Here is a 25,183-nt window from a genome sequence, read left to right on the forward strand (position 1 = left end):
TTGGTGATTGTGTACAATGTCATGGACAGGCTGGAGAACAGGTAAACAGTAGACAGCAGCAGGAACGGAGGTCTTTGAAAACTTCTTAGTGGTTTATTCTCTACATATCTCTTACCTATTTAGTCTCTCTTTCAAACTCAGTGCAGATGAACTTGGAATAATGTTTTAGCTGCTTAGGAGGAGACGGACAGTAATTGGTTACAGCACGTCATTGTATCTCACCGGTTAAGGAGCCGAAATTACCGCCTTTACATTGTGTTTCCATCAATGCTGATTGGAGCCGGAGGTGATAAAAACCCTTGTCCACTGCAGGGTCATTTGACCCGGATCTGAATGCCAATCATATGCATTCCCATTATGTGAAAAAGCCAGATGTTAGTGGGTGTTAGCAAGTTTTCTGTGCAGTGGAAATGAGGCTATATTATACATACTATTGTGTGCCCAATTTCTGGAGAAATCAAGGACTGTTGGCAACATTTCAGGTGCATTCACTCTTAGTTTGACATCCACATGAAGTAGTTTAAACCTGTATGAACTGTAGTAGTGATGTTGATAGATTGATAGATAGATTGAAAGATTGCTGTGTTCTCAGATTTCACCAGTCACTTAGATGAGAACAATGTTTTGACTTAAAATTAGAGCCAAGTTGCAACAAACCAGGTTTTATCTCGCTAACATTCACGCTTGATACATTTGAGTGAAAAACACGAAATGTCTACTATCACAATCGGGCTTGTCAACCGGTGTATGAACATGTTTTTCTCTCTCATTTGATTTGCCCTAACATTCCTTTGTGTGTGCCCCCCTCTCTGCACACCTCTCCCCCCAGCAGCAGCAGCCCCTCTCCTCTCTCCCGCCTCCTTTGATCTCGATATGCATTAGGTGATTTAGAGATTATTTCATGCCTAATGTGGCCTTTTATCAGACATCCTCCCCAGGCTGCTGTCAGCGCAGGCAGCCATAGATTCTTGGCTGCGCTTCAGTTGCAGACACAAACATCTCATCTCCCCTTGCTACAGCTCAAGCTTTCCATTTACAATTAATCAAATTCCACATATGAAACAGATTAGTCAGCTTCAACCTGTCATGTTTTGCAGTTGTTCAAGAGAATGAATCCCTGTCAGATTGGAGGCTGGGGCCAATCTCTGATTATATGAGAGGTGTTAATGTGCTACTAAATGATGCAAACATGACCAGATGCCAAACATATATGTTTGGGCAAATGCAATATTTTACAGCAGAGATGAAATGATTCAGAATGGATGAACTTGTAGATTCAGCTCCAGTCAGAGATCAATCAGAACGCAGGAGTCTTGCTACAAAAAACAAAATCCTGTTCTAGGAAGTTGTGCGTCTAATTAGCGCGTGCTTGGGCTTCTGCATCACATGCACCGGCAGAGCTGTACTGGAATAACACTGTGAAATTGGAATGAGATCTTAAAATGCCTTCAGCATATTCAGCATCTGCCTTCTCCCTTAAGGCCATCCAGGCTTTCATTCTGAAGCCAAATCTGCAAGATGCACTAGTTAACCACACTGTAATCAACTCAGGCTCAACAACTTTCCACCAGAGCAGCGTGCATCATTTTCCCCCCACACTCTCTTTTTGAAATTTCAATCCAATCTACCGACTGTGGGACCGCAGAAAGTACAACAAACATCCCAACGGGAGAGCAGTGAGAATCTTGCGTGCTCTTAGTTTAACCCTTTGTAACCTGCGCACATCACTTGCTTGTGCTGCTTTTAGATACCTTACAAAAGTATTTAACCCTTAGAGCTCTGAGCAAACTGGTGCAATTTCTTTTTCATTTGAAAAAATGCCAATTAGCACAATAATTAATAAATGGCGAGAAATGAATAGATTAGAAATGTATTTATTTATCTGTTTTATAATTTTTATGTCTAAGTAAAAATTAGAGAAATAAAGAGAAACAACTACATACAGACAGACAGGCAGACAGACAGACAGACAGACAGACAGACAGATAGATAGATAGATAGATAGATAGAGAGATAAATAGATAGTTTTTTGTTTTCTTTGTTTTTTTAAGTTAGGGCAAAATGTCAAAAACTGTATTCATGATTAGCATAATTTTATATTTAAATTATGTTACAGAATTATTCTATTTAAAGTAATTTTTCCTTGTAATTTCCTTTTTCTTCATCTTTTTTATTCTTTTGTTTTTTTGTTGCTGCTGATTTCTTTCAGTTAATTTTCTTGAACTTTCTTGAATTTCTTGCAAATTTATGGCTTATTTCTTCTTTTGTTGCTCACTGCCTTCTTCCCATTTTTTGAAAGAAATCAAGACAATTTGCTTAAGTTTCAAAGGGTTAAACACTGTCTTGGCTGTCTCGCTTAAACATTGGCCAAGAAGCCTTGTGTTTCATCTTTAGGATGTACAGTTGAGCAGGGATGTGAACCTTATCTGCGTGCCAAACCAAATAACCACAGCAGCGAGCCTGTACAGCAGGACCAAACGCAGAGGCAACTGGAAAAGACAGCTGTTGGCTTGTCTGGAGCAGCTTTTGCTTCAACGGCACTTTCTGTTTAATCCAAGAATGGAGACGGGTGTATATTATAAATGGCCTGTTGTGCTTGAAGCCAGGGCCGAGAACTGGGCTCCGAGCCAGTTCAAATACAGATGTCGGCCCCACAGAGTGATCCATTTAGCTGCGGACGGGACCCTGTAGGTGGTGAGCCTTTCTCAGGGATAACAAGGCAAATCAAGGCCAAGAAAGGTGTTATTAAAAACACAAGTGCGTTTTAGGCTTGGGCCGTAGCTAATTTTTTATACCTTCAAACCTTTCCTGAAACTTCCACTTCCTTTCCAACCCCCAATGTTGAGTGTGCTACTTACTTCCAGCTTTTCAGACTAATAAACAATAGAAACCAACAAAATGTTAAGGAAAGTAATATTCTCACACCTATTTTTCAACGTTCACTTGGTCACAGAAGACTGACGAGGCTAAATTGCCTTGTTAACTTATCGTGGAATACACTTCATTCAAACTGAAGAGAAACATAATAAAACTCTTCCAAACCATTTTGGTTACTCTTGCTACTAATATATTTATACTAATTATTATAATTAGTCCAAACTCATAAAATAGTGCTTTTGGTGTAAGTGTGCAACAGCAAGAGGGACCTTTCATGGATGTGATACACGCAGCGTCACTTGAGAATGCCACCAGACGGAGCGTGTCGCATGTTTATGAGATGTGGCAGCACAGTGTCAGGTTGAAACACTGCTGGTAATGACAGAATATAAGGAGCATGAGGGTCCCTGTGGAGTGGGCAGGAGGGTCAGTGGATTGGTCAAACATACCTAGACTGTCATGCGAAAACTTAGTGTTTGCTCTCCGTCTGAATGTGATGTTTTTTTTCTACACCTTACTATGTGCCTCCTTCCCCTAATCCTAACCATCAGTGCCAGCATGTTTGTTTGTTTACCTTCTGGCATATGTTTCCATGTGCTGTTGTTGCCTAAACATAATCACATGTTGCATCATCCCACCATATGCATTTGTTGACATCACGGTAACCGCATCCTGGAAGGTAAACATCAGACACAGAAGGAAAACTAGAGCATAAAATGTAGACGCCACCGACAAAGCAGCAGACAACCATCAGATCCTGTTTGGTTCAAATAAATCCTTAATTCACCAAGTTAGATGTAAAAAACATGTCATTATTTCCCATGGCCTCTCTCTTCCTGCTGACCAGTGGCTGTTTAAAGTCCTATAACTTCCCCCTTCACCATTAGGTATTGCTGTGTCTTTCAGCTCAGCTGCCTGTTCCACCATTAGAGACTAGACACTGAGCTCTGGTGGTGCGTGCTGTGCACAACCTACAATAAATTTAATAGAAAGAGAGGTGCTTGTATTTATGGCAGAAGTGAAAAACATATTTTCGGAATTTTTAAATACCCTGGTATGCCTTAATATCGTAATACCTAGTGCCTGTATTTGATGAGCAAAGCAGAACAATATCTAACACTCATGACAGCTTTCGAAACTTTTCTAATTGCATGGCAGCCTAATTTATTATGACTGAATGAATACATGAATAGGAACATGCTAAATATTTAAAAAGTGTTCGGAAACACTTCTTGTCATCCCTGCAGCCTCTCCACAGTCAGGCACAGATAATGGCGTAAGTAGTGATTTATGATGCTTAAGAGTGCCTGATCAAGATTTATAAGTCAAGTGTGCATAAATTCTCCACTATAATCCATCAGACAGACAAAGGAGAGGGCTGCAATAAAAGCCAAACTTCCTCGAGAGGAAGGAGAGATTTATCTGCAGCTCGAAGGGTTTACTCAAACAAGGATGCATAATGTTGCAGCTACAGCACACAGACAGCTAAGATTATTAGGAGCCATAGGTTTAAGCCAAAAGAAACTTTACAAGCTGCTTTGCTGGCTGAGAGTGAGTGCAGTAAACACATAGAGGAAAATCAATAGCCTTAGGGAAATAATCCCTTTTTTTGAGCATGTAAATGTCACAAGTAAGAAAATATAAAGCCTGCATTAGGCATGAGCCCCTACATCTGTTTTACACCAGTATACATCACATTTACAGAGAGGATCACAGCATTCTGGAAATATGTATCACAAAGACGTGCCTGTATTCAAAGCAATCCATCCAAGATAACCTCTGTTATCTGTTATGTAACTGAGATCATGGCCTTGGCCCAACAGCTAGCTTTTGGGGTTTTCACTTCTTTGTCAGTCCTTTGATTACTTTCCTCTCATCCTTCAAATGGCCTCACATCCCTGTAAAAACATAACCAAGACATAAGGTCACTGGTGCTCTCACAGAATATGATCGCATGGCTCAGAATCCAGATGTGTTTGTCAGATGGGAAAGTGTCCCACAGTGTGACAAAAACAGGATTCTGCTCAGATGGTCATGTCTTTGTCACCCAAGGCCACATCCACACGTTTTCATTTTATTTAATTTTAAAACAAAGCATTTAAACACCATTTAAAAAATAGAGTGCTGAAGGAATGAGTCCTAAAATCTGGAAATGAGTCAGCATTTAAGCACTCCTGGTTCCCTCGTCCTGAAAGTCTATGAGTTTTTCAAATGTATCCTTGGTTAGATCTGTTAGCTCTGTCATGATCTTCTTATGACATTTAAGGTATCCTTTCTGCGCCAGCTGTGTAAGATTCTGGATGCTATTACGGTGATATTAACAAATGCACATGGTGGGTTGATGTCACTGGGGGATGACAGAGCCCTTTACTATGTTAGGTCAGGTTTAGTTTAGAGGCACATGGTAAAGTGTAGAAAAACACACACACATCCACATGAGAAGTGAACTCCAGACTCCCACACCAAACCAGTTGTTTATGCGGTTACTGGCAGGGTTATTACCTGACACTGTTCTGCCCTTACTGCACACATGACCGGTTCCGTCCGGCTGCATTTTCAAGTGACGCCGCCTGTGCATGTTGCATATAGAAGCACATGGTGCCATTAGGCTGTCAGGCAATGTATGATAACAATGGCACAGGTTCTGTCTGACCGCGTTTTCCTCTGACGCCCTCCAGCCACGTTCCTGTTGGAGGCGAAAGGTGGCTTTTGGAGTCACACTTTTACACCTAAAGCACTGCGCTATCTTATGGGATCGGTGTGAGAACAGACTGTAAATACCCCACTGTGAACTTTTTGAAAAAGGTGGTTGCTATCAAGTTGCTAAAATAGATTACAAAAACATTAAACATGGCTTCACAGCTTCAATGTGGGAAAGTCATGTAAAAGTTCTGGCAACTGTATTTAGGGATCAAAAATCCTGAAAGTGATGTTCATTTGTGAGGATTATCTTTCTGATCAAAAATGGATCATAATGTGGCAGCACTAGTTTTACGTGTTAATAAATGGAGGTAATACCCCTTTTCTTAAATTTATGTTCGAATAGCATGACAACACCACCTTGGGAATTGCACCCAAAGAATTAGAGTTAACAGTATGTCAACTAGGCACTCAAGTTTGTTCAACTGAAGAGCAGGAGACGTGGTTCCAGTTAAAAAAAGTATAAGAAATTTTATTACAAAAGCAGATCATATGACAATTTATAAAACCTTTAAAAAGGGACGTGAGGGAAAGAAGGGGAGCCAGTCGGTCGCTGAGGCTTACCATTGGTGAGAGGAATTGACGCAGGTTGAAGGGGGGGTCCCAAGAAACCAAAAAAAAAAAGGAATATATCACCCCAACCACACGTGTCAATCGCACACACACATGGTCATGAGGGGGCTTGAACCAAGGGGGAAACAGAGAACACCAGAAGGGGACACCGCCACACAGAACCTCCACCCGTGGCTTTCAGCAACAGAAAGGACAAAGGAAAAGAGAAATTAGATGGGTCAAACCTAAAATAAACAAAAAAAATGGAAATAATGATAAATAAACAAAAAAAAGATATATTTAGCTGTGGTTAACAACAAGCAAATTACAAATTTAACCAAACCAAAAGGCAACTATTAAATGTTGTCAACATAAACCAAAGAAACACAATTATTCAATATTTTCAAATAAACAGGTTAAGACAAGGAGCAAAATGTAACAAAAACAACAACAAATAAACAATAACCAATTCAAAGAAGTAACCCGAAAAAGAAACAATCACTAATTTAAAGAAATAGTTCAAGAAAAATGAAAAGAAAGAAATTAAATGATATCCATAAGGACACTAAATCATATCATTGAACTCCAATAAACTAACCCCACAGATCACCCAATCCCTGTACAGTCTTTAAAAATATAGCCCAGTGCTGAAGCGGCTGGCAGCTATGTCAGCCAACATTAAAAGTCCATTGCAATATTCTGTCTGTATAAAAGACAGTCAGCCAAGGCAGCGTTGCAGCACCAAGCGGACATGTGGCAAAGCATGGCACAGCCGTTGAGCAGGTTAAGGCCGGGTCAGCCAAAGCAGTTCCAATCAATCACATCAAAACGGAGCAAAGCAAAGCAGCCGTGTTCCTCACACGGATCAACACCGCTATACCAGGCAAAATGGTCCTGAACCAGGCAAAATGACCACTACACATGAAATAAAATAAGCCGTACTGCTGGCTGAAACTTAAAGGCTAGCAAGATTATAACCCGCCATAGGAAATGCATACCAATGAGACAGCTTCTGTTAGCACCTGAGAGGCTGACAGGAGAGCTTTCATGCTCATACAGAAGCAGGAGTGATGAGCCGTGATTCACACTCCAGCATAAACCACACAGAAGAGTCTTAAAACGAAGGCAAAACTATTAAAGCTATTAAAGCCACTCAATAGAGTGATAATTCAGTAAAAAATGAGGCAGCTACAGCTAACCTACCTGTACCGGTGGAGGCATACAGACGCGAGCTGGGCAACCAGGAAGTGGGTGGGTCCAGGTGATTGTTTACGTCTGTGCTTACAGTAAATGATTGCAGCTAATGCAACACAACTTTGCATAATGCAGAAATTATCACAGGTAACTAAATACTGGCTTAAGAGAAGGGGTCTCACATTTACACAAGTTTAGTAAGCCACGTTATTGCAACATTATAATTCCAGTGTCCTGTGTCACCCAAAGCAGGGCAGAAATCCCAACATGTTCTCATCCCATATTGTCACAAATCTCACTTTGTAGTGGACTTCGGCTTCTAGATATTGCACTTTAGGTATCCTTCCGCATCTTATTTATGTTCCGGGATGCCGCTACCATGATGTCAACACAAGCACATGGTGGGATGACGCTGCATGTGGCTATGTTAAGGCAACAACAGAACATGGCAATCGATGGTGGGACATCAACAGAAGCACATCCTGGCAGGAATGGTTAGAATTAGACAAAACAGTCACATGGTAAGGTGTAGAAAAAAATAATCACATTCAGACTGGAAGTGAACTCCCACATGAAACTCAGAGATTTGTTGGATCTATCCACCACCCCTCCTGCCACCCTACAAGGACCATCGTGCTCGATATATTACATCACTACCGGTAGTGCCGTCCAGCAGGTTATCACGGTTCTGTCCAGCTGTGTACGGCACAGCTACAACTAATGCCATCTGTCAGCATATCAAGCTGCTGCAGCAGGAGTTGTCCAGCAACATATATAACCACTGCAAATGGCATCCAGCTCTGTATTATGCAGACATTCAAGATGGCTTTTCTTATTCTGAAATTGTCAAATGTGTCTGCTCTGTCAGGCAAACTTGCATGATGCAAAAAGTCACTTTCCACCTGGGACGCAGCTGCGAATGTGGCCAGACAGAACGTTGTGTGGCATTGTTATTATATGCTGTTGGAGGACGCCAGGCGCATCCACAAGATACGAGCACAGGTGTCACTTGGGAACGCACCTGGACATAACGGGTCGCATGAGCATGAAACACAGAGGGATGGGGTTAGGTTGAAGAGCTGATGGTGATAAAGTAATATAAGGAGTGTGACTGCACTTATATGGCCGGTGGGTGGAAAAGTCAGGAGGTGGATGGGTCCCACAAACAAGTCCCCCCCACGTGGGAGTGTGGTGTTCACTTCCCGTGTGGATGTAAGGTTTTTTTTCTTCACCTTACCATGTGCCTCTTTTGCATACACCTAACCATCCGTGATTGTGCTGCCTAATCCCAACCATCATGACAGTCTGCATTAGTTGCCATGTGCTGTTTTGTAAACATATCGGCACGCTGTGTCATTCCACCATGTGCATTTGTTGACATCATGGTAACGGCATCCCGGAGCACAAACAGCTGACACAGAAGAATACTTTAAACATTGTAAGTACACACAGGTCACTGATAGAGCAACGCCATGTAAGGAGTTGAGCTGAGAATGTGTTGGGATCTTGCGCTGAAAAAGCGGCTGTATTTAAGGGCTTCAGAATGACGATGGGTTGGTTAATTGGATGTGACAGATGGTTTTGCATATTTGTCAAGTATCAATGTTTTTGTTCGGTGAAAGGGTTGTTATGAAAACTTTTTCTTTTGGATATGGTTGGAAGACTCTTTATATTATCCAGTTATTCAAAGCGTATGTGCTGAAAGATGATGTTATGGTGAAATTCACAGAACAAATATACCTATAACAAACTGTAGTGTCTTGGTGATGCTGGCAGGTGATGCGGTTAGTAAGACAGCAATAGTGTGTGAAGTGGTTCAGTGTAGATGAGAACTTACTTTGAACAGATTTGGAACCAGGAGTTTGTACTAAAAGCTGTTTGGCAGCATCCCTGTCTGATGAGGGCTGGACTAAAAGTCATGCTGTATCCTGGTTCTTGGCGATGTTGCAGAAACTGAGAACACATTTCCTGCCAACTGAATACATGGCCTTCGAATAAAGTTCAAATAAAATATCTCAGTCTTGTGTTCACTTTCTGTTAAGGTGTGTGTGTGTATGTGGATAAGTTTTCTGTGCACCATAATAAGCCACCAGTAGATTTTTCATCACAGAGGAAAATATATTGCCAGGTACACTTTTCAATATGAGCACTTTTCAGTGTTTTGCTCCGGGGCACTTGGAGAGAATTAGAGACAAATGCTGGCACTGGAAAGCAGACCTCACATTGCTTTTCTTATGAGCTGAGCTTTTTTCTTCCCTCTCTCCCTGAAGGTGTCTTAGGAAGGAAAATTGCATCCCTTCCCCTCATTTCAGTGGGATGACAAACACTGAAAGCTCACTGGCATACACAGCTCTGACAGCACACACTCTTACTTTAACACAAACTAAGTGTGTACCTCAGACTAACAGGAGGAGTTTGACCTTGCTATGTTCAGTTGGAAGTGTGTGTCACATATAAGACTGCTGACTAATGGTGTGTCTTTGGACAGACACAGTGAGGGGAAGTATGAACAATGTGCTCTATGAACACAGGGGCAGGGTGAAGTGCTGTGTGAAGAAACCATTAGGCCGACATCAATCAGATTTCTATTTTCACAGCAAGAGTCCATTTTAAATGAACAATTATACAACAAAAGGTTCAGACCAAGCAATCTGACCAGTCCACAAGACATTAAGAATGTGCTCAACTTCGCATTACAGCACAACTTTCACATTACTGAAATAATTACTTTGCCATTCCTTGGTCACTGCTCATGAGGAAATCATATAATCATTGAACCATTTCAGACAGCAGACAAAGGGCATTTTAGTATGGAAGCCATGTACATTTCACGACAATAAAGAACAACAATTAGAGTGCAAATCCAGCTGAGCAAATGCTAAAGTAACAGCCACCTCACCACCAATGCCATCCATCCATCCATCCATCCATCCATCCATCCATCCATTTTCTTCTGCTTATCCAGGGTTGGGTCGCGGGGGCAGCAGCCTAAGCAGGGAAGCCCAGACTTCCCTCTCCCCTGCCACTTCGTCCAGCTCTTCCCAGGGGATCCCGAGGCGTTCCCAGGCCAGCTGAGAGACATAGTCTCTCCAGCGTGTCCTGGGTCTTCCCTGGGGCCTCCTACTGGTGGGACATGCCCTGAACACATCACCAGGGAGGCGTCCGGGAGGCATCCTAATTAGATACCCAAGCCACCTCATCTGGCTCTTCTCAACGCAGAGGATCAGCAGCACCCTCTCTTCACCCGAGTGTCAAAGACATGCGGCCGCAAGTCCGACAATGTGACTACAAAGTTGATCATCGAACTGCGGCCAAGGGTGTCCTGATGCCAAGTGTGCATATGGACACCCTTATGCTTGAACATGGTGTTTGTTATGGACAATCTGTGGTGAGCACAGAAGTCCAATAACAAAACACCACTCTGTTTCATATCAGGGGCAGCCACTCCAGGTCTCACTGAGCGTTGAAGTCCCCCAGCAGAACGAGGGAGTCCCCAGAAGGAGCACTCTCCAGCACCCCCTCTAAGGACTCGAAAAAGGGTGGATACTCTGAACTGCTTATGGACCATAGGCACAAACAACAGTCAGGATCTGTCCCCCCACCCGAAGGCGGAGGGAGGCAACCCTCTTGTTCACCGGTGAACACTCCAACATACAGGCACCAAGCCAGGGGGCAATAAGTATTGCCACCCCTGCCCGGCGCCTCTCACCATTGGCAACTCCAGAGTGGAAGAGAGACTGGTTCCGTATCGAGAAGACTGGTTCCGGAGCCCATGCTGTGTGTTGAGGTGAGGCCGACTATATCTAGTTGGAACTTCTCAACCTTATGCACCAGCTCAGGCTCCTTCCCCACCAGAGAGGTGACATTTCACATCTCAAGAGCTAGCTTCTGCATCCGAGACTCGGACCGCCAAGGTGTGTGAACAGACACATTCTAAACACTGACAAAAACTGACATATTGTGTTTTGGAACATAAAACAGCAAATTAATCTACTAAGTCTGGCACTAGGCATGATAGGAAATATAGGCTAATTGATTGGGACCACAGTAAAAAATGTTTTTGAAAGGCTAAAAGCCATCAAGAAGAAAAATGAAGCAGAATATTTCATCAGAGTTTTTGTAAATTTTGGAAATGATGGTACCTCTATCTTTTAACATTTATTTTGACTTTTGGACTTTACCTTGCTCTCAGGTAAAGTTTACAGGTGTGATAATTAAATCTGTATACAGAAAAATTACTATTTTCAGCAGATATCTTTGTTGTAACAAGACTGAGCAAGCAGAGCATTTCTGTGTTGGCCAGCGGAGTCAACAGGGACTAGAAAACGTGTCTGCAGGTTGTTACTCAGGTTCCTCCTACTTGCTGAAGTAGTAAACTAGGTTTCATTACTTATAGGATTCTACTGGTGTGACTGATTTCCAGTTATTAGTCAGATTCTGTGTATTTCCATGGAACAAAGATAACAGTCACAGAAAGCATTTTTATTTTGAGACTTAACCTTGGGGTTGGGACTGAATGCAGGTGACTGTGATAGGATTTCCATGAACAGCATATGCCAAGCAGCCAGTCAGACCAGAGGGGGGAACCGAAACCAAAAGCGCCGGACAAAGAGAGGAAGGAGAGCTCATATCAGGGCAAGGCTGACCCGACTTGGACCAAGAGCTGTTCCTCTACCAAGCCTTTTTCTGACTAATGCTATTGAGAATAAAATTGAAGAGATGCAAGTGAAGCTCACTCAGCAATGGGAGAAGACTGCTCTGCGCACATCTTCACAGAGACATAGTCAGCCCCTAAAATCCCAGAATCGGGCTGTTGCACTGGGTGGGCGGACCTTGTTCAGAGCCGATGGGACACAAGACTCTGATGCAAACTCAAAAAATTCACTGCAGGAATTGTATGATGTCACCAGCGGCAACATGGCCAAGGAACAGGATGGGATTTTCATAGTAGCTGCTGAGTTTGATCAACTTGTCCTTCAACTCCTTCAAAGATATAACAAGATCAAGGGCATTTGTTTTCTTAAAATTTTAAACTATATTTTAAAAATGACTAATAAATCTACCTTGTACCTTATCACAGACAGAAAGAAGAGTTGATGAAAATGTAAATAATTTCTCTTTTATGCTCCCAGGGGGGTGAAACCCTTTGATTTGAATGACCCCACAGCAGTACAGTAATAACACAACCTTCCAAGTCACAAGTAGTGTAACAATACTATACTTCCCCACAGACTCCTTTAATGCTATTTCCAAGAGAAGCTTTATATTTTAAACAAACTATTGACAATTTTAGCAAAAACTGGTAGTGTACTCATAATTTGGGCAGTAGAAACATTTCAGCAATATTTTCCACTAGCAGGTTGTGTTTCTTGATATGTGCCATGCTTTCATATAGGCCTTGTGAAATTCTGTACATTTGGTTAAATTTCAATGGATTTACTGAAGAAATTGACATGACACAAAGACCTCACTAACAAAAGCAAATAAGAAAACCAAAAGCAGTTGGCTTTTATTTTGCAACGTGTTAAATAATGACTGTGTTAAAGCGATTGGTGTGAGAGAAGCTAGTCGATTTACATGTCCCTTAATTTATGTCAAGAACGGTGCAGGGTAAATTACACAGGCTCTAATACAAATCACATCAATATCTGCCTTAAATGTGTCAATTTTCCAATTTCTGTAAAGAAAGCATGTTGTTTGCAGGAAACACCAATCATCTTGCCAGTTCCTCCCCGCTCCACCACTGTTCAGGCACAGACACCATCTTAGCTCACAGTGAAAGTACAGACCACAGATTCACCTCCTCTGTGGCAGAACAAGCTCAACAATGGCTGCTTCCTCCCTGAGGAGAGGACAGTGGGAACTTGCTGTGGAGGATGTGGAGGATCCATGCTACAGCAGACCCGTTGTGCTGCACACTATTGATTCTGTTTGATTTTGGTGGAGATGTTGGCTGCTTGTCCTGTCAGTGTCATTAAAGGAGGTTGTCTAAATTAGCTTGTAGCTTTGATAAGCGACGTCCATAATATTGAAATAGTAGTAGAGTAAAAAAAAACAAAAAAAAAAAAAAATATGTCCAGTGGGTGTGAACATCACTCCTTATTGGCCTTGTAATGATTTAATGTAATGTATTATTTAGACAGGGACAGTGCACAATAAAACATTAACCTTATATAAAACAAGGAGAGAGGCATTGTTCCAGGTTTTAGCAAAACTGCTATTTAACATGTAAATTAATGACAGTATTTGATTAAATAAAGTGCAAAACATCAGTTCATAAAATTTTACAAACATTATTATCCACATATCCCGCCCCACCGAATCATGAAAAATCTTAAATTTGTGCAAAATTGCAGCTATAATATTTTCAGGGCACAGTCATTCCCACATCCGAAAACAAGCCCCCCCCCCCCAACATTCACAAATGACAACCAGGGCGGTGTTGGTGGGTCTGAGAGTGAGCTGGATTGTGGTGGGATTAAACAAAGTTTAAAAAACAAAATTACATTTGGCCTTGACCCTGCTACATCTTTGGAGGATGGATGAGTGGATTAAAATCAACAGCTACTGTGAAGATTCCATCCAGTTGCTTAATTATGTTGCTGCTGATGGCATCATTCAATTCCTTCAAACTGCCACACCTCATGCTTGACAAGTTGCATTTTTGGGTGAAAAGTTGGACCAGTAGAGTCCGCTTTCTTTGTATGATGAATGCATGACATGCAGGGACATACACTATATAATCTGAGATCCTGCTGTTGAAGCTGCTAAACTCTAAAGTCGACACACTGACCCCTGATGAAGCAGCCCCTCTGCCTGTTTATACAGCACTGTTTATTAAATGCTGTGAGGAGGAAAATGTGAGGCAGGCTGCAGCAGGTGGGCGCCTATCAGGGTTTGTAATCACCACTGCTTAATAACAGGAGCTTTTGAACATTTCACAGCATGTCTTAGGCCAGACTGATTAATGACATCTGAATTTAAATGATTTTGGTGGCCTCAGTGAGGGGAAATAACACTCCCTATAATCAAGGATATTAAGGTTATTATGTCTAAATCCTGTCCATTTCACATTTGTCTCCAAATGATGTCTTCAGATGCACAATTTTACCTCTGGAAATGAATTATTAACCAGCAGTGATTGGTTCATCTAGAGTGTAATAACTACAGGGCGGCCTTTTAAAGAAACAAGGGACACGGTTTCAGACATGTTGAGCCAAACAGATTGGGAGCTGTTAGGGGCAATTTAGGTTTATGACAACTGGGGTTCAATTTTCATAATTCTGGCCTGCAGTTTTATCAGTGAACCTCCCGAGTCCAGCAGGTAGCCTATTAATAATGGCGTCAGATCAGAATATTTGTGTGTGTCGCCCCAGAGGGCTACAGGATTCAGTTGATGAAAGTGGGGAACATCTTGCCAAGCTGCCGCACATCCAAAACTGAGTTTGCAACAAAGAGCTAAGTTTGTATGACTCATAACACATAAATTAGTATCCTATGTTAAATATTAAAGAAAAAGAAAATTGTTCCCCTGATAGCTCATGTCTTTGTACTGTGAGAGGAAGCCCACACATAGTCATGAAGAACATGCAGAATCAGCTGTACTGCTTACTTACGGCTACTTTCCACCAGATCAGTGTTCGGTCCGGCTTCGATTCGTCACGGCAGACAGAGCAAATAGATTACACTCTAGTCTATGTGTTTACTTCCACCGGCTCCCCTGCACTGCGAATCGACTCCGTCTCAGCTCCGGCAGTCCGGACCCTTGGGCATCAGATACGCAAGGTTTCTATTTTTGCTGGAAGCTGGAGCACTTCGCATCAGTTCAGCCAAATTAAGCACAGAAAAGACAGGAAATCAGACAGCGACATAAGAAACATCTTGTTAATTTTCAGAATAAAAGACTCCATGCTGACATCCAATTCTATTTCATTTAACTACATTAACAAAATGTCACTATGGGCATATCCAGGCCTGGAGTCAACATGTCTGAGGTTTTCAGAGGTCACTACCAACACCATGGATAAGGAGAAGCTAATTATGGAGGTGGAAAACCACAGAATTGTCCTTTTTATAAGGACAACCATAGAAGGGAAATGGCTTGGAACACCATATCCCCATATATAGTTATGAGAGTGTATGGTGAGTTATTACTAAATAGCTTTTGTACTGATATAATGTGCGTGATTCTGTTATTACTGCAGGAATTCGGTCTCACCACTCCAGCTTATCCGGCAGTGCTGCATCGTGCTGCATTCAAAATGCAACCGGTTGAAGCTGACGGATGAGGGAGCACCGAGCAAAACCATAGTGGAGCTGCATGCAAGCAGTGGAAATCCTGGGTTAAAGCAGGCTGTGTTTGCCACTGTGCCACAAAATAAATAAATAAATAAGAAAAAAAATAGGACATGGATTTGCACCTTTAATCCTTTCAGACTAATTTAGGATTTTGCAATTATTTTATAGATTTTACAATGGAACCAGAATAGATTACTCCTCTTTTGTTGTTGTTTTAAAGGTAATGGCAGTTTAGAGAATCTAACATAGAGGAACACTGGAAGATTACATTACATTTAAATGTAGCAAAGTAACATCGGAGAAAAGTTGCCTATTCAACACAGTTATGGTCCCCCCAAAAGAAGTTGAATTTAGAGTTTGAATGCCTGATCTGTTTTCAAATATTTTGATTGTGATTTCAAGACCAGAGTGCCCAGTATGGAAATGAAGACATGAAATTCAATCATTATTTACTGTTGGGTGAAGTTTTATCAGAATCAGAATCAGAAATTACATAGTCTTCAAATAACTGCCAGAGGTTCACCGGAAAAAGGCGTTGCACTCATATCCCAAACAATTGAAGCAAACGGTGACCAGGATTCGAACGTTATAAAAATCTATAATGTCTCCAAATTGCTTGTTCCAAGTAATCCAAGTGTCCTGATGTCCCAACATGCCAAGGTGTTTTGAAAAACATCACTGGCGTCATGTTTTGTTGCCAAAAGCGTAAGGCAGAACAGGACCCACAATGGAGACCAGGGGACCAAAGAAATGTTTAACTATTTTATTGACAACACCAACAGTGCACAAGGGAGATTCTGAGTGAGGATCAGGGGTAGACAGGTCAGGACATATAATACTTTTTGTGTACTCAGAACATAATTGGGTTCTGCATGGTGTAATCAATTTGCATATGTTGTTTATGGTTTATATTTTCCTTACATTGTGTCTTATCATTGGGCTGCTAATATTTCTTGACGTTTGAGTACGTGATGTGGCAGTGTATCTGTGTTTCAAACCTTTGCTAAAGCCACACAAATAAAACTCCCTCTTATTTAAGTGGAATAACCTTTAACTCCCCACCGGCAAGTGAAACTCAGCCAGCCTTCACGTATCGGTGTGCAGCTGCTGCCCTGGTGGATTATTCTCCTATTTCACATGACAAGCCCTCAGTTGAATCATCATAACAAACTTAGAGGAGGCTGCTGTGGGCTCCGTTTCAAAACATCGTCTTTGTTTTCTTTGCAACACCATTCTGGAGTTGCATGATTGATAAAAAAAATGGTTGAATGTGTGAAAACGAGCACGCTGTAAGATGAGTGAGACGTGTGGAGTTTCTTAGGGACTGTGTAGATATCTTTATTTATTTAAGGCTGCTCTGGATGGAGGTGAGGGCATCAAAGACGTGTGGGTCATGTTTGAAACCCAAACCTGCGGCTGATTGCTTCTGATCCATGAAGCTTGTTGAGATGATCACACATGAAAGATGAAAGCAGCATCCGACTCTCTGAGAAATAAAGGTGTTAACTAGAACCATATAGGGTTCTTTGGCTTGTTCCCATAGGAAAACCTTTTTCATTGATTGCAGTTCCAAATAGAAACCTCACAAAGGGGTCTATGTAGAACCCACATAAAGAACCATCTGTGAAAGGGTCCATCCAGAACCCCGTATATGAGGTTCTACAGAGAACCTGGTGTAGTGATTCCACCTAAAACTTGCTCCGGGGGTCCTATCCAGAACCTTTCCATCTTCTAAGGGTACCACAAGAACCCATCAAGAATGTTATACAGAGAACCATTTCATATTCCAAGGGTTTCACCTCAAGCACTTACACAGAGGATTCTCCTGAGAACCCTTTCATATTCTAGGGGGTTATTCTGAGAACTCACCCAGATGGCTCTACCAAGAACCCTTTTATATTTCAAGTGTTTCATCTAGAACCCACCAAGATGATTCTATGGAGAAAACATTCATATTCCAAGGGTATATTCACAAACCAACGTAGAAGGTTCTAATGAGAACCAATTCATATTCCAAGAGTTTCATCTAGAACCCACCCAGGAGGTTCTATCAAGAACCCTCTCATATTCCAAGGCTTTATTGTAGATCTCAACAGGGGGGTTCTACCAAGAACCCATTTATATTCTAGGGGTTTCATATAGAACTAAACCAGGGGTTTAGATCAAGAGCAAGAAGAGTTTCATCTGAAATTCACCATAGGAGTTCTAATGAGAACCTTTTTATATTCCTAGGTTTTCTTCTGGAAAATCCACACATGGGGTTCTATCGAGAATCATTTCATATTCCCGGGGGGGGATCACGGTTTAAAAGAACTAGTCATACAAAGAACCCCTTCAGAAGTAAATGGTTCTGGGTAGAACCTCCACCCCTCAGTGTGAACCCTGTTGGAATTTTTCTTAGTAGTTAGTTAGTAGTTAGGTAGTTTTATCTGTGTGTTGGAGCTCTGTTAGAGCTGTGTGCACAATAACTGCAGCAGAAGAAGAGACCACAGTGAGAGCACAGACCTCCACAGTGAGAGCACAGACCTCCACAGTGAGGATCAACAGACAACAGCGTGCTCAGTAGCAACGACTGCAGCAGACAATACACATCTATCACTAGATGGAGGCACATTTTTGTGCATGCCAAGGCTGGCCTGTGTCTGTGCAGGGAAAAACATTTATATAGTTGCCATGGAGATGTTCAAGTTCAGCAACACAAGAAACTGGCCTCAATGAAGTGTCTGACAGTGTGTAGATTACATTGCAACCCAGCTGCAGTGCCACACGAGTATGATTTATGGCGGCGCCACAGTGATACACAAATCAAAACAAAGCTTGATGGAGTGATAACTGCCGTGTTTTATTGTTCCAGGCACACATTTAACAGATTTATTGTCAGTAAATGGTGCTTCTAAAGACACTGTAAAGCACAGCAGAGCATATGAGTAGCTGTTCAAGGTATCTTGTCAGTGGTGAACTCTCGGGGAATAGCAGATTTCAATCTTGTGAGTGACTTTGCAACATGATATCAATGTGTTAGGTACCATGTTGTCAAGCACAATGACTATAGAGTGTTTTGGTGTAAAGGCGACTGTACTCATTCACAGAATAAAATATATTGTGCAGCAGGATGAACAAATTGTGAAAATGTCAGAATGGAGTATAATAATAGGAAGTGACAGTTACCCTTTTAACTCTGCAACAGAATTTATATATTTTTTTGACATTTTTGCCTATTGTGATGTCATTTCTAGGGGTATCTTTATTATTTCTATATTAACCCTTTGAAGCCTGGATTAACATCACCAGGGCAAGTTGGTGTGATTTCTTTCAAAAGCTTGAAGGAAATAGGCATTATACAACAGGTAGTTATGACCAAGCAATCTGATTGGTCCACAAGACATTTAGAACTTGCTCAAATCATCATCAGTACTCAACCATTACTTTCTTAATCACTGCTTTTGAAGAAATTGTACAGTTTCAGGCAGAGGACAAGGGTCATTTTAAAACAGCATCAATAAACATGCATTTCACTAAATCAGGGACGGAAAACTCTGCTGAGAAAATCCAGCTGACCAAATGAAAAGTAACAGCCATCTCTGGTGTAAACTATAAATGAACAAAAAGATGACAAAAAACAGCATAAACCAGCATGTTCTGAACAGACACATAATGAACGCCAACAAAAAGTCACATAAGCATGTTTGAACATAAAACAGAAAACTTAAACTTTTCAGTCCAGCACTAGTCACCAACGACGGGCTCCTTTGCTAAATTATACTGATTTATTCAGTGACTTATAATACATTGTAGCAGCTCAGTTTTAAGATTTGGTACTTGTGCCAAACAACTATAGTGCAGACACCCATTAATTATAGACAAAATGGACTAGCCAAAATTTGGCCCTTCACTAGGTGGGTTTCCATTAACTCTCAAACGGTGCAAATTGCACTTGTGAATATAAAATATGCCTCATGAAACATGACAATTTAAAAAATACTCCAATTTATCGCAAAAAAACGGTTTTATTCTTGAGCTGGTATTTCAGGCAATTCTTAAAACCATATTTGGCAAAACTGCAATGGAAACAGTTTTTTTGGGGGGCTTTTCTACGTTACATGATGCTATGGCTATATGCTTGTCAGTAGGAACCGGCTCCTTCATGATGCAGCAGACGCTGCAAGAGGAGTTATTGCATCACATAACTCTTTAAAAGTGGAGCGCATCATCCAGAAGTTTTGAATCCACAATTCCTCTGTGAAATTGTGAACTACAACCTACAAGAAATCTCTGATATGTGGCCGCTCCAATGTATGAGGAGCTTGCCTTTCCATTATGGCTCCATAACATGCCTACGTGGCCTTGGAGTGGAAATAACGATGGCTGCAATAAATAAAGCTGCTAATGTTTTGAAAATCCATCATCATGTTTCTTGGAATGTAACTGCCAGAGTAGAAGAACATCCCTAAATGGAAATTTAGTCATCTTGCAATTGTGTTTTATCAAAATTTCAAAAGTTTTGCGCAAATCTGTAATGGCAACCCGCCTACTGTCTACCTCATTACATAAACACCAACTTCTTGTCCCCTCCATCTAGGTTCAGATTCCTGAGCTGGGGTGAAAAGGCCATAGCTTCATACCTGCCCCCTTCCTCTGGAACCCCACCAATCTGTCCTTTTTCAAAAAGATACTCAAAACTCACATTTTTAGAGTGGCTTTAAATGTTTGGTTTGATGTCCCTTAATCCTTATGTGCTTTTATTGTTTCCTTTGCTTTTATTGTGTTTTTATTATTCATTATCTGCTGTGTAAAGTGTCTTTAAGTGTTTCGAAAAGTGCTCTATAAATGAAATGCATTATAATTGTTCACACTGTTTCCTCCTCTGGCTCCGGATGTTGGCATTTGATAACATGAATGAATAATAAATTAATGAATAAAGATGTAAAGGTCTGGTTAGAATCAGGTGAGGTCAGGTGAGGTTTATATTGGGTAGTAAACTAATTTCTTGCGTGTAGATTTATAACCATACTTCTGCGATGTTTCAGGCTTTGCATCTGTAACAAAAGCTTTGTACTGTCACATTCCATGTCTGCTTCCCCAATGTAAATAATTTGCAGCAAGCATTCACACAAGAGAGTACAGCTTTTATCTGACTTTGTCCAAATACCATCAGTCTGCTTTAATTTCAGATGATTTCCACTTTGTTGGACACAAATTCATATAGTAGAGGGTGGAGAGTGGTGACGAGGTTCACCAGTGTGCAACTTTTTGACAGTGTGAGTCAACACAGCAGGGGGCTTTTGTCGCGCTAGTTCTCAGATGTCGGCTCCATACTATCAATCACTCAAAGACAAAGAAGAAGAAAGAAGAAGAAGAAAATTAGAAGTGATGGGTATGCATTTTAAGGGTTGGAACAATTCAAAGAAGTGCTTCATGGCAATAAACTGTTCAGTCATTTACAAAATTAAAATACATAATTTTTGAGTCAGCATTTGTCATAAAAATGTGGAAATTGTTGATGCAACTGCAGTACACAGAAGATGAATACAGATGTATGAACAGGGAACAGTGCTGCACGCTGCCACTGTGACACAATTAATCCAAAATAATTGTGCTTACTGTGGTCTTGTCCATGTGTCTCTATTCTTTGCAGCATGACTGCTTTTGTTATGAGCTATGTGGAGTTGGTGTAAAGAGTTTAAAGCAATAGAGAAACGTGAATAACTGTGAATAAATCTGTGTAAATGTAGTTTCCCAAGCATGTAATTTATTCTTTGCTACATCAATCTAAATATAGTCCAAAATAATGTCCTACTGTGGACATATAGCATGACAACACAGCTTGAGGCTTTACATTATTTTGAATGTATTTATGAGAATTAGTGACTAACAGTGTCCACCCAGTAATCATACTGTAAGTGGCAGTCACCCATTCCTAACCATCTATGTCAGCATGTGCACTTGTTGATGTCCTGTCATTGTTTGCCATGTGCTTTTGTTACTAAAACATCACCCTGTGCAGCTTCATCCAGCCTGTTCTCAATCCAAACTTGTGCAATACCTCCACTCTGTCAGTGCTTTTGGCTTACAAGTATGATGCAAAAAAACACCTTCGACATCCACCTGGAGCGCAGCTGGACAGCATCAGCTGAGAACATGGCCGAACATAATTGGTTACAGAGTAACTTGACGCAAAGGATGTTGTCTGATTATAACACTGCTGGTGACAACGTTATATAAGGAGCATGAGTCCACTTAAAAGGCAGGTGGGAAGGGAGGTGGATGGGTCCCACAAACAACTTTATCACATGCAGGAGTCCAGTGTTCGCTTCGTGTGTGATTGTGCAGGTTCATTTCTACGCACTTCCATGTGAATCTTTTGACTAAACCTAATCATCTGTGACTTTTCTTGCCTTATCCTAAACATTTTGATGGTCCATGTTGATTAACATGTCCTCATGTTGTGTAACGATGTGCTGCTTCATCTCACCATGTGCATTTGTAGACATCACAGTAACAGTATTGTGAAGCGTGAACAGCTGATCAGTACGATACCTAAACGTCATGAGTGGTGCAGAAGGTCAGTGACAGAATGGCACCATGAGATGACTGGGGATGAGAACATGTTGTGTGAACCTACCATGTGCATTTGTTGACATCATGTTAGCAGCATCATGAAACATACAGAACAGATGCAAAAATACACCTAAAAAATAATATGCAGATGCAGAAGTGGCAAAGCAGCATTATGTGATGACTTGAGATAAGAACACGTCCATAATTTCAGAAACACTTTGATATCCAGCTCACAGTTAGCATTTAATCCAGTTGTTGCGCCAGTAAACAGATTAGACCTCTGACAAAGAGCTGATCTGAGCCATTAGTTGTATGAACTGGATACAGGACTCCAAGATGGCTCTCATCTCAATGAAAACTGCTGGCAGATTGTATAAGCTTTAATAGTTTTTCAGCTTCCTGGTGTGCTCCCAGGTTATAGGGCCGACTAGTGATGGCCCCGTCAATACCTCCTGCTCAGCTTTTAGACTTTAACAATGACATTAAGCAACACTAGGGTTTGGGAAATTTGACAACTATACACTCTTAATAAATTATATATTTATATATATATATATATATATATATATATATATATATATATATATATATATATATATATATATATATATATATATATATATAAAATTTAAAAAAAGAATAGTTTTTTGTTTGTTGAAGGTGTCCTGTCAACAGAAGTCTATTTATAATGGTGGTCTGTGGGGAAAAAGTTAATTGGGTGGGACTTTTTTAAAATTTTGTTATTTTATTATTTATTTCATTTTTACAGTATCCATTTCTTGTGTAATCGTGCTAACTGCCATTGATTAATGGAGTGTATTCTGCTCCAAAATGTTTTGATATCTCATATTAATGTCAAGAATCACCTCAATAACTAAATCAAATATTTTTCTCCATCAACATTCTAATTAATTTGATATTTAAAGAGGAGTCTGAACGGTTCTGTATGCAGTCATGACACAAAACAAGACACGTTCATCAAACATGTGATGACTTTTAGCTCTCGTGTAGAAAACCATTCATCATTTTCTATTCACCAGAGGATAATATGTCAGGAAGGCCCAATTTGGCTATTGATTTATGCACTGCATGCTTAATGAACGTTATAACCTTGGCAACATATTGCAGTGGGCTCAATCAGCTCCACGCCGGAGAGGGTGAATAATGCATTAACAGCTAATCAAAACAAACAGCGCTAAAAGCTCCGTGAATAAATTATAGAACCACAATAGCCAGAGGCCAGGACCTTTGTATCATTGGTGCGTTCACAGATGGTTCATTTGCCGTGCATCTTAAAGAACCAATGGGAGCTTCAAAAAGCACCAACAATATCCGGAATACCTTCTCTGTGGAGCATTTAGTTTAGACAAGGGTTCACCTTTGTCTCACTCAAGAGAGTCAGAAAGGACTCATATCATGGAATGAAAATTGCCTGGACCCCTTACTGTATATGTGAAGACTGAGGGGACCTCTTGTCCTTCAAGATCAAAAAGAGTGCCTCTGGGTCTTCCATATCTCCAACATGCTCTCATCCCAAGTCGTCACATGTTGCAACTTTGCAGTGGACTTTTATGTCGAAGGTCTAGGTATCCATCTGGGTCTGCTGGTGATGCTCTGAGATGCTACTACAGTGATGTCAACACAAGCACATGGCAGTATTATGTTGCTGATGTTCAGACAACTAAAGCACATGGCAACCAGCGCTGTGACTGCAACAAAAATACATGCTGGCATGGATGGTTAGAATTAAGCAAAAGGGCACATGTTAAAGTGTAGAAAAAAAAAAATACACACACATTCACACATACACACCCACCCTCCTTATATTACGTGGTTACTGGCAACATACCTGACACTGTCCTATAATGTTTCATGGGCACGCGATTGGTTCTGTCCAGTGGCGTTCTCAAGTGACACTGCCAGTTTAGTTCTGTTGAGGTGTATCCTCATCTAATGTCATCCTTACGTATTCTGGTTGGATGTGGAAGGTTGCTTTTGGCGTCAGGCTCGTACGATAAAAGCACTGACAGAGCGGCGCTATTTGATGAGTTTGGAGTGAGAATGGACCAGACCGTCCATGTGTCATGCTGCCACAGCAGGTTCTGGCCAGCTGTCCATCAGCATATAAAAACACAGCGACTGGCTCTATCTGGCCGCATTTTGAGCTGACGCCATCCAGCAGCATATCATGTCAATGTGAAAGGTGCCCTTTTGGCCGATGGGGGGTCGAATATGTGCCCTGTAAGCCCATGGAAGCCATACTGGTTCTATCAGTGGGCACAGGTTGAAATGTTCTAAACTGTCTCTATGTGATGTGGGCTAACTACTGCCTGGTGCAAGATTAAAGAAATATCTACAGTTTGTCAGTGAATCATGTCTTTGGTGCACCACTGTAAAGTCATGGGCACCCCATAGTTTAATGTACTATATGTGTGTTCTGAAAACAACTTGAGTGAGTGAGAAAGAGAGGGACAGAGAGAGAGAAAGATCATTTTAAAATCGGGGGGAGAGCTTGTTGGCTTCTTGCTGATATTATCTCACCTGCAGTGTGTTTTTCTGATTACGGATGTTAGTCCGTATTGGACAGTTTCCTGGATGGAGAAAGCTTATCTCTACCAATTACAGTTACCTGTAAACTAAGGGTAGCAGGTTTACCCTCTAATAGTCAGAAGGTCAGCTGTGGTTGTATGCTTGTTACATCATGACTTTGTACAGCTGTTATTGTGCTGTCTATTAACAAGATGTTGTGTGATCTAATCAAAGACTGGATGATTGTGTCCATGTCAAAACTTGTCCCAGGTGGGGTCCCTCTAATTGGCATATATATGATGAGTGAAACAACCTGTTCTTCAGTAACATAAAGTAAGTCCAGTGGTGGGTAGACAAAAGGGATACTCATGTAAAAGTATTTTTACTTTAATATGAACTTTTCTCAACTAGAAGTAGCAGTAGGGTTGTACAAGTAACTGTATTTTTTTTTTTTTTACAGTAAGTTACATTATTA

The sequence above is a fragment of the Plectropomus leopardus genome, chromosome 14 (genome assembly GCF_026936395.1).
Source record: "Plectropomus leopardus strain MGB_pleo_1.0 chromosome 14, ASM2693639v1, whole genome shotgun sequence".
NCBI lineage: Eukaryota > Metazoa > Chordata > Actinopteri > Perciformes > Serranidae > Plectropomus > Plectropomus leopardus.